At 40.1% G+C, this 11,474-nt stretch overlaps 1 protein-coding gene across 3 annotated transcripts in view; it reads left to right on the top strand.

Annotated features, from left to right (window-relative positions):
- Positions 1-793: 793 nt before the first annotated feature.
- The window catches only part of CEP350 (centrosomal protein 350), a 143,416-nt gene continuing 132,735 nt past the window's right edge, over positions 794-11,474 (top strand). For all 3 annotated transcript variants that reach the window (XM_082612726.1, XM_082612727.1, XM_082612725.1), the window contains exon 1: positions 794-1,158. The gene's annotated coding sequence lies outside the window, so the exon portion shown is untranslated. The remainder of the gene's footprint in view (positions 1,159-11,474) is intronic.

The following is an 11,474-nucleotide window of genomic DNA, read 5'->3' as shown; positions in this document are numbered from 1 at the left end:
GGAAAGTGACGGGTGGAGGGCTTGTGTGCAGTGAGCGCCTAGCAGAAGGTGGCATTATTTGCAAAAGAGGTCATTTAAGCTAAGCCTTGACAGATCATAGAATTCACCATGCAGAGATTGGGGAAAGTGGATAAGGATGGTAGAAGATATGGTGATCATAGAGTCTCTTAAAGCACAGTTATATCAATGCCAACACCTAAGGGGAGGAAACTCCGTTTTACTTGCTCTGGAGTCTTAAGCCACTAGACAGAGTGCATGTTGAACAGAATGGTAACCCTCGCGAATGAAACAGCCACAGTGCCAGCAGTGGGTAACTGCCGCAGCCGCAGAGCTGCAATTACTCTGAAACTGACTGGGGTACAGAAGATTTATTTGGACAACTGGTGAAACATCATAAACACTGAGAAGCTGCAATTTTCAGACTTCAAGCTCATCCTTGTCATAGCCCCAGCTTGTTTTTTTTCGGCCGGGGGTGAAACGCGTAGCCAGAAGGCCCAGTTAGACGAAAGAGGGCGGGGGGCGGGGGGGTGAAGGGAAGGTCTCCGCTGCGGATCTACTTTGGCTCCTCCCAAGACCTGCAAGGCTCAACCTTCGCCACACCAAACATGGCGCCCTCGAGCTTCCTCTCCTCATTTTATCTCACACTCGCCTTTTGGCCACACTTAGCATGGCCCTAACCGAAGGTTGCATTCCTCTGGAACCGACTCGGGACAATTCTCGCGAGTTTTGCCTGGACACCACCACCCCAGGCCCCCCCACTGCTCCCGCCCTGCTTCGCGCCGCCGCCACCGCCACTGCCGCTGGCGCCGCTCCTCCTCCGTGTCAGTTGTTGGGCTGTAATGGCGACTGGGCCGCCGCTGCCGAAGTGACTCCCGGGCGGGGGAGCCGGGCCAGACCTACGCCAGAGGGAACTGCAGAGAGCCGCAGCTCAGGGGGTAGCTTGCTGTGGGGGAGGGGAGGCAGCCTTATCCGCCTCTCCTTCCTTCTCTGCAGACCGGCGGATCCCGGGAGCCGGTGCGAGGCGGGCACCCGGTGCGTCCCCGGAGCGGGGAGGCCAGGCCGGGCAGCCCTGGGGCCGGTCGGGGCGGCGTCACTGCACCCTCCGCCAGGCCCCGCGGGATGCACCGTGGGGGCCGAGGGCGGAGGCGACACTCTCAGGTGAGCTGCGGGAGGACCTGGCTGGGACCGCGGATGCTCGCTTAGCCTTCGCTGCCTCTGTCCGCGGTCCCGGGTCCGCGGCGGCGGCGGGGGAGGCGGGGCGGGTCGCCAGGAGCCCTGGCCCAGTCTGGCCTCCCCCTTGAGGAGCCTCCCTGGGTCCTAGGCTTTGCTAGGAGGGCCATTCTGAGACCTAGGTTTCAGGTCCCACCGGTGCCTGCGGTAGACGGGATTTCCTTCCTTACCTGCCAGTGCTTGTCCCCCCTCCCTCGCCCCTCCTCTCTTCTGCAAAAGGTGTGAGATACCTCTCGCCCTTGCTCTCCGGAGAAGTGTCCCTTCTTCATTTGGATATCAGGCATATTTTGGGAAATTCCGGGGAACTGGCTCCAGTGGCAAGGATGACTAGTTTCTGTTCCTTTTTGGTGGGGATAAACATTTTCAAGCATAGGGAAAACTTTAATCTTCTTCTCTGGCAGCTGCTGAATGTAGTCTGTCCATTTATTCACAAGTGATGTAGGGGGAGATTTAAAAAGCTTGTACGCTTTGAAAGTTGTCGGTATTTTCCCCTGCCCTCTTTGAAGTGTAGCCTAACATGCTAAATGATATTTAGCTAATGTCACAAATATGGGTTGGAATTTGGCTGGCTTTTCGGATAGGAAGTTGCACATAGGTATAGATTTTGATGTGGTTTTTGTGTAGCAGCAAATCTTCCATAAAGGAAAAAACACGTTGTCAGGAATAGTGATCAGTATCCACGTCTGTACTTCACCTGATTGTTTTGTTTTGATGGTGATCCTCGTTTTGAATTTGGAAAAGTCGTTAATGGTTATGTTGCCATGTTAACGATACCTTCTCCAGCCCTGTATTTTAAGGGTTTTTAAAGGACGGCTATTTTAGGCAGACCTAGTAAGAACTTGAAAAGGTTTGTGGAGCAATTAAAATACTCTCCATTTAAAAAATTTCTTAGTTTAAATTATTGTGTTTAAACAAGGCAATGTGCTGCTAATAACATGAGATTGTGACTTTGGGGGATTGGTTGTTAGACCTATGGTAGAAGTTGCTTTAAGCCCATGGGTATGTAATAATTAGTTTTGGTGTGCTAAATTTACAAACTCCATTCAGTGTAATAAAATAAATCTGAACCATTGAACCGTCATTGCATTGCATTTAAGATACTTTAATCAGTTAGATAAACATCAAGCTAGAATACATTGTATGTGTGGATAAATACATATGTATCTCAACTTTTCATAGTGAGTAGCACGGCTTGTGTTTGTAATAATGGTGAGTTATAATATGTAAACAATTTGATACATATGTGGAAGAATTTCTCTGATTCTCTGAGATATATTGGTGCGTAGTGTTATGTAAGAGCATTAATACTTGAACAGCCAGCCTCCTGTGGGGTAATCAATTTATGAGTTATGAAGTTTAGAATTTTTTTCTAATGGTCTGATTGCTAGTCTTTTGCCCATTTTATAACACTTTTACCATATCATGGACAGAAGAAAGGAGATGAAGTCCCTATCTAACGAATTTTGTTGTTTGTTAAACAGCTGTAAGTTATAGTGGGAGCAAAAAGAAATCTAAAATAACTTACATAATTTTTTGGTGTGCCTCTACATAAATTATTTAGTCCTCATAGCAATTTTGTGAGGTAGATTTGACAAATGTCCTTATTTTGCAGTTGTGGAAATCGACAAGGAATAAATAAATGAACAAGGAAGTTCATTTATTTATGTGAATGATGGTCTTATTTCCACAGATGATCTAAGACTTTAAAATTTTGTCTTTATTTTTATTGAGGTATAATTGACATACTGGTTTCAGGCGTGTAGAGTGATTCGATCTTTGTATTTATTGTGAAGTGATCACGTCTAGTTAACGTCATAGAATTAGTTTTATTTAAAATTGAATATTAATATAGATACTTCTGGCATTTGGTTTTTTAAAATCTAAAAGATTGTGACAAGCCACTAGTTCCTTACGTGGATAACTGTCGGTACTTTAAAAACATTAGTATTTTCATAGCATTATGTTAATTAGTAACAAGCCATGAATTATTGTAGTGAATTGCTCTACTGCTATATGTACTTTTTGCTTGAACAGTGTTCTTCAGAAGTTGTAGTTAATTTGTCGTCTCTCATTTTGTTTGGATACTCAGAGTTCTGTCATCTTTAGTACTTCAAATTGTTTATATTCTTGGTTAACTAAAACAAATATTCAAGCCACATGGTCAGCAGCATAACTGAAAAGTAGGGACATCTTGGTGATTTTATTATAGAATTGATGATTTAAAAAGTTAACTTGCCATCTATACTTGTGATTGCTATTTTTGCCTTGTGGGGCAAGTCGTGAAGTAATTTTCTTTATTGACTTCTTTTTACAAAGTCAATTTCTAGTGTCACAAATCACTCCAAAAACCTGAATAATCAAAAGATTGCATAGGTTTTTTTGCATTAATATTTTTGTTCGTTATCACAAGTATAACTTCACATTTGCTGGTGGTTACTTTGGGTTATTCTTTGCCTTTCTCATCTAGTGTGTAAGTTCCATGATGGCAGAGATTGTCTATTAACTGTTGTGCACCCAGTGCCTAGCACATAGTAAAATAGTCAATAAATATTGGCTGAATAAATTGACTAGAGAGTGGTCTTGGCATAGTATTTAAACAAAACAAAACACTAGTTCATGGTTCCTAGGCACACATCAACTCTTCTTAGGAATATAGTCCATAGATAAAGTCAAGTTTGCTAGGTAGCAGGGGAATGACAGTCTGGGATTAAAAAGCTACTGAGAATAAGCCACAGGTAGATCCTGAAAGCTTTATTGACTATTTTAATGATTTGCTTAGATGTTCTGGCAATAGTTATTGTAATTTAAAGAAAATGGAAGCTTTAAGACCCTGACCTGTTATACTAGTACTATAATTATAGGTTTGTAATAATTTTAAGTCTCCTTTAATTACAGCATTGGGAGTTTTAAATCTTAAAGGCTAGCTAGTCCAATTCCCACGTTTTATATGTAAGTAAACAGAGTTCATATGGAGGAAATATCTCACCCATAGTTGATTTCATAACTGGATGAAGACTCTACTGTACAGCTGTGAAGTCTACATTTGTTTAATATGAAGATAATTATCAAATCAGAGGATAATTGTGAACAACCGGCAATCTCTTCTATGTAAGTGTTAACTAAAAACTCAGAAAAACAGGCCTCACTTTTCATGAATCAAATATGTATTTATTTATTTTTGGCTGTGTTGGATCTTCGTTGCTGCACGCGGGCCTTCTCTGGTTGGCAGTGAGCGGGGGCTACTCTTCGTTGTGATGCGCGGGCTTCTCATTGCGGTGGCTTCTCCTGTTGCGGAGCATGGGCTCCAGGCGCATGGGCTTCAGTAGTTGTGGCACGTGGGCTCAGTAGTTGTGGCTTCTGGGCTCTAGAGTGCAGGCTCAGTAGTTATGGCACACGGGCTTAGTTGCTCCGTGGCATGTGGGATCTTCCCGGACCAGGGCTAAACCCGTGTCCCCTGCAGTGACAGGTGGGTTCTTAACCTCTGCGCCACCAGGGAAGCCCCCCGAAATATTTTTTAACCTAAATATGAATCTCAAACTTCTCCTCTGTCATTGGGACTATAAATTGGTACAACTGTTTCTGGAAGGAAATTTGGCATCACCTATCAAAATTAAAAGTGCACATATTCTTTGATAGAATCATTTCATTTTTAGGAGTTTACCTTACAGAAATTTTAACACAAGAGCACTAGAACAAATCTATAAGGATGTTCATTTTAGCATTATTACAAATAAATGTCTACAACATTTATAAGTAACAAAAAAATCCTAAATGTTTGTGGGTAGGGGAATAGTTAAAATTACAGTATATTTAAGCTGTGACATACAGTGCACTTGTTAATAGATTGAGGGATAGATATATTTACTTGATGAGAAGTAGCTGAGTGTTTCTTTGAGCACAGGGACCATGCAGCCAACTTTCTGGGTTCAAATCCTAATCATTTATTAGCTCTGACCATTAGCAGGTTACTTAAACTCATCTATAAAGTGGATATAATTATAGTTCTCACCTGACAGGGCTGTTGTGAGAATTAAATGAGTTAATATTTAAGCCCTAAGTAAGTACCACATAGGTGTTTGTAATTATTATTATGTTCTGACAAGGAAGAATGTTCATGATATAATATTGAGTGAAAAAAATAAGTTGCACTACACTGTGCAATATGATTCAGTGTTAAAACAAACACATAGGCAAAGAAATGTAGTTTGATTTTGTTTTGATTTTGTGTGTGCATAGGAAGGGCTCTGTAAGGATAGACATTAAACTATTAGCTGTGTTTATCACTGGGAGAGTGGAGGACTTTCCTTTTTTCTTTACTTTAGGCACTTTTGTGTTGTTTATTGTAAGTGGCATTATCTTTTTTTTTTTTTTTTTTTTTTTTTCTTTTTGCGGTATGCGGGCCTCTCACTGTTGTGGCCTCTCCCATTGCGGAGCACAGGCTCCGGATGCGCAGGCCCAGCGGCCATGGCTCACGGGCCCAGCCGCTCCGCGGCATATGGGATCCTCCCAGACCGGGGCACGAACCCATATCCCCTGCATCGGCAGGCGGACTCTCAACCACTGCGCCACCAGGGAGGCCCGGCATTATCATTTTTGAAACTTTTTTCTGAAAAAGAAAATATCGAGGCAGAATTTTTCTACATACACCCTGATATTTTCAATTCAGTTTTATTTGGTTTCATTAAAAAATGCAGGCTCTAACGTACCAGATTGATTCTTTTTGATCTACTACATGGTACCATTACTACATATTTGAAAAACATGAGACTAGATGACCCCTAACTTCCAGCTCTAATATGCTTTGTTCTCTGATTAGTTATAAATGAAGTTGGACTACACTTAAACAATATAGATGCATCTCTGAAAAGTTGTGTAGATGCTACGCTTTCTTGTATGATGAATCATTTAAAATTCTATAGAGAAATAATGGTGTAAAGGAGATCTTTTTATAGATGGAAGGATATTTTTGCAACCAGAAGAATCGGATTTATCTTTGATAAATTTGAGGTTAGGTGATTTTTTAAAAAGTTAACCACTTAAAGTTTTTGTTGTTGTTGTAAGTGGACTTGTAAAAGCTCCTTTGGAATCATGGCGTCTCTCCCTTTTAAAAACCAGATTGATTGATTGATTTTTTAAAACCTACATCCTACTTTCCTTAAGCAACCATGTTTGTTTGCTTATTTACTTTTGGCTGTGTTGGGTCTTTGTTGCTGCATGCAGGCTTTTTCTAGTTGTGGTGCGCGGGCTTCTCATTGCGGTGGCTTCTATTGTTGTGGAGCATGGGCTCTAGGCTCCCTGGCTTCAGTAGTTGTGGCACGTGGTCTCAGTAGTTGTGGCTTGTGGGCTCTAGAGCGCAGGCTCAGTAGTTGTGGCTCGCAGGCTCTAGAGCGCAGACCCAGTAGTTGTGGCACGCGGGCTTATTTGCTCCGCGGCATGTGGGATCTTCCTGGACCGGGGCTCGAACCCATGTCCCCTGCATTGGCAGGTAGATTCTTAACCACTGCGCCACCAGGGAAGTCCCTAAAAACTAGATTTAAAAATCATTCATGAGTAATAGCACTGGCTTCATTTAACTGGCTTCATTTCATTCATGATTTTCATGTCTAAATCTATAAAATAAGAGTATTTTTTTAAAGAATTTCTTTTTAGTTTTGGGCTTATTTTAAAACATAACATGCATATGTACACGTATAACTATTATTTTGCTTATTGTTTTTTTACATGTTACCATGAAAGAAATTTTTTGCTTACCAGTGGTTAACCTCTTCATATTATATGAAATACCTGTGGGTTTTTTTTGCCCTGTTTGCATTTGAGAATTGGATTCTGAGATTTATCAATGGGACAGTCATTCAGCAGACAGGTCTGGAGCACCTAGTGGGTGCTGTGTACTGTGCATGGACTAGGGATATAAAGAGGAATAAAACATCATCCCCACAGTGACATGTAAGAGACAGATATGTAAATAAATAGTATGGAGGTGGGGAGGTAAGAGGAAAGATAAAGTGGGAGCAACTATACAGCGGCTTCAAGTGAAAGAAAAAGTTGTTATATTTGTTTCCTTAACAGCCTCTAAATTAGCTAAGTTATTGAATGTTGAAGGAAACTTCTCAAAATTACTTTTCCTTGTTTTTTTCCTCAAAACGTGATAAATGTATCTGCTTTTAAAAATTCGAAAACATATCCACTGGAAAATCTGCTTCCTTTCTTAGATCCTCAGTCCCTCTCCGCAGAGTTAACCAGTGTTAACGGTTTCTTCTGTATCAGGGAAGCTTTTGTAGTGAAAATTTTTGGGACAAAAAATAATCCTGACTTGCACTATAAGACACATTTATAAGGATATATTCCTTGAAATTAATTTAGAAGAGTAAATATTCAGGATAACTAGATAGAGGGTAAACAAAGTATAGGCTCCTATTTTTAGGTTTTTTTAAGTAAAAGACTAGAGGTACCTTTAATCAGGCTCTAGTTTAGCTCTTCATTTCATATCAGTGGGGGACATTGTGTTCTTTGTGATCCCTATCCAGTTTCCTATACACCAGAGGCCAAGCTGGTGCCAGATGTTATAGTTTCTTCTGGGTTTCCTGGATTATAGGAGGTCATTCTTAATTGTTAAAAGTAGTTGTTGAGGTTTGTATTTTATACGTAAAAAGAGGTGAGGCTAATTCTCAGGTCATTTGTTTTTGTATCCCATATTATGGGAGTATTGGTTATTCTGAGAATTCACATGGAACAGTGTAGTAGGTCTGTTTTAGAGCTGGAATGTTTTCCACTTTTCCTAGCCTGGTCCCTACTAAATTTGTCCATTTTATATTGAGACTAGATAGTATGACTGTTGCAGGGTTGTTTCTTTTCAACCTTTCAGGCATAGATGGTTGTTACATCGGGTCTGATAAAGATGAGAGAACAGAAGCAAAGTTACGGAAAATAACTCTGGGAGAGCCAGAACGAAGTCGTTTCTTTCATTTTTTATCGCCAGTACCTGCACATAGTAGGAGCCCAATAAGTAATTGAGCTGAATAAGTCTATGTGACTGAATGAGAGCGCTGTCAATAAATGTGAAAGGAAAATTTGCTGCTAGAAGATACTTGAGAATTGCCTATTTCAAAAGGTCATATCTTATTTGTATATACATATGATAGGTATAGATCAGAGTTTGTCAGACTTCTTGGTGTCAAGGAGACACTTTATATACTCTTGAGTTATTGAAAACTCAAAGAGCTTTTATGTGGACTATATCTGTTGATATTTGTTGTTGTATTAGAAACTTTAAACATATTTATTAGTTTATTTAAAATAACCATAAACTGTATCATATTAATACACAATTTTTGAAATAAAAAATAACTATATTTTCCAAAACAAAAAAAATTGAGTGAGAGAGTGGCATTGTTTGACATTTTTCAAATCTTTATAATGCCTGGCTTAATAGAAGACATCTGGATTCTCATATCTGCTTCTGTATTCAATCTGTTGTGATATCATATGTCATGGAGCCTTTGGGAAACTCCACTATACACACTCCCAAGAGAATGAGAGTGAAAAAGACAAATAATGTCTTAATATTATCATGGAAATAGTTTTGATTTTAAAGACATTCTTGAAAGGGTCTCATAGACCCTCAAGGATGCCTGGACCACGCTCTGAGAATTGGTGGTATAGATTATTAAATTCAAAGGGGAAAAGGATCTTAGAGGTCATATAGTATAATCAGTCACCTCTTGTGGATATTTCTTGCTTGTGCAACTGGAGTGTGATAGGGAATACCTCAAGTTGGTTTTTTGGGAATAATCATGACTTGGCTTTTGGAGATGATGAGTTTGATGTGTCTTTGAGATTTCTGAATAAGCAGTTGGTTATGTGGGTTGGGTTATCAGAGATAAGATCTGACCATAGTTTCAGAAACCAGTAACACAGGATCTATATCACTGTCTTGCACTTTGCCTACTTACTATACTGCGAACTTAATTTTCAGAAAGCCTAAGAATACTTTTCTTATTTATGTGACTCAAGAGTTTTATTTTAGTGACCATTTTACAGTGAGTTTAACTGGCATCTTGTAGAGAAACAAGTTGTTTCATGTAAAAGTCAAAGCATAAATGAACAATACTGCTTTGTTCAGACTAAAGTTGGATATCACAAGAACTAAAAAAGAACCTATATTTAACAGGGTTCTATTTGCGTCATGTAAAATACAAATAAAAGCTCCAGACAATGGCTCAGAATATAAAAATGGCTTATGTGTGCGTATGGGAAGGAGAGGGCTGCAAAAGCAGTGGGGAGTGGTGGTGCGGGAGGGACAGACAGCTAACTTCTAAAAGTTAGCTAAGGATGACTTTAATTTGCCACAGAGAATGGAAACACAGTTTCACTAAAGCTATGATAAATGATATAAAAAGAATCCAGTTAAAAGTGATATAAATAAAAAGCAGGAACACCTATAAATCAAGTAAAGATGCAACTTCATAAAACTATTTACTTGCTAGCAAACATAAAGCCAACAAGGAGTCCACACTTCATGAATCACCAAAATATTCACCTCATAAGAGAAGTACAAAGGCTCAGAGAAAACTAACCAGAGCTGAGAAATTGCCCTCTTATTATGTAGGCTAAGAGTTCATAAATAGGGAAAATGGAAAAAGAACAGAAAAAGTAACTTTTAGAGGAAAGGAACTATAAGAATACTTCGCCTGTTTCAAGATTTCCTCGCCTCCAGTTTCTCTCAAGAAACTTCAACCATCAATTATATTTTCTCTCGTGTATCTCTAGCCTCCTCCCCTCCCTGAGATGCTTCCTATCAGCATTTATACTTAATCGATTAAGCCTTCTTACTTAAAACAAACACAAAAAAACCTCAATCCAACACCCTCCTCCATTACTGCTCTCTTTTTCCTTCACAAACTTCTCAAAAAAATTGGTTGAATACATTCAGTTTCCACTTAGAAGATACTTTTCAGTCATTCTTCAAACAATCACAGTGTGGTTGCCACCCCCATTTCTCCACATTTAGCTCTCACTAAAATCACCAAAGACCTCTTTATCTCTAAACCTAATGGGCATTTTCAAATAACAAGCCCTCAACCTGCTTGGCCTTTTGGCAGCATGTTTGACCACTCTCTTGAAATACTCTTTTCCCTTGGCTTCCATACACTACACTCTGATTTCCACTTCCTCTCTACTTCTCTTTCTCAATTTCCTTTGCTAGCTAGTCCTTCTCTTTTAAATCTTGAGGTGCAAGAGGGTTTGACCTTGGGCTCTTTTCTTCTCGAAAACTATACTTTCTCCCTGGGTAACCTCACCTATGCCCAAGGCTACCATCTGTACCATCTATATGCCAATGACTGCCATTATATGAATGACCATTAGAGGCTTTCAGAGGTTTGAGAGAGAGAGAGAGATCTAGGTTTAATTTCCAGTTCTGACTCTTATTACCTGAATGACCTTGGACTAGTTCCATAGTCTGTCTGATACTTTCTTCATCAGTACAATGAATATAGGGATAGTTGCCTCACGAGATTGGAAATAGTGTCTGGAAAACAGTATAGCCCTTGGCTCACATAGAAGAAACATGGAAAATATTAGCTATGATTATTACCTATTAACTGCCCTCATGGTCATGCCCAAGAGTGTTAAGAGGTCTGTAATTTTGGCTTCTGGTTTAAAATAATTGTTGTCTTTTTTTTTTTTGGCTGCTTTGAGTCTGTTGCTGCGCACGGGCTTTCTCTAGCTGCGGTGAGCCGGGGCTACTCTTCATTGCAGTACGTGGGCTTCTCACTGCAGTGGCTTCTCTTGTTGCAGAACAAGGGCTGTAGGCGCACAGGCTTCAGTAGTTGTGGCACGTGGGCTCAGTAGCTGTGGCGCGTGGGCTCTAGAGTGCAGGCTCAGTAGTTGTGGTGCACAGGCTTAGTTGCTCTGTGGCATGTGGGAATCTTCCCGGACCAGGGCTCAAACCCGTGTCCCCTGCATTGGCAGGCAGATTCTTAATCACTGCACTACCACAGAAGCCTGCATTTATTTTAGTTTTAAAGTGAAGTTTGCCCAAAGAAAACTTTTGTCATATCACTGACAGATTATTTAGTAATGTAGAATAACTCATGTTCGTTTAGTTATCACTTGACACTTGGCTAGACCAAAGTATCTTTGTGAGAAGGAGAGTAAAGTGAGTTAAATTTTTTAACTGTGTTGGTAGCTGATTAAAGCTTTTATGGTTAGAAAATTTTTTTTTCATTACAAAAAAACTTTAT

Source organism: Mesoplodon mirus, assembly GCF_964341445.2.
Source record: "Mesoplodon mirus genome assembly, chromosome: 3".
Classification (NCBI taxonomy): domain Eukaryota; kingdom Metazoa; phylum Chordata; class Mammalia; order Artiodactyla; family Ziphiidae; genus Mesoplodon; species Mesoplodon mirus.
The sequence above is the reverse complement of the archived record's forward strand: the minus strand, read 5'-3'. Positions and strand labels throughout refer to the sequence as shown.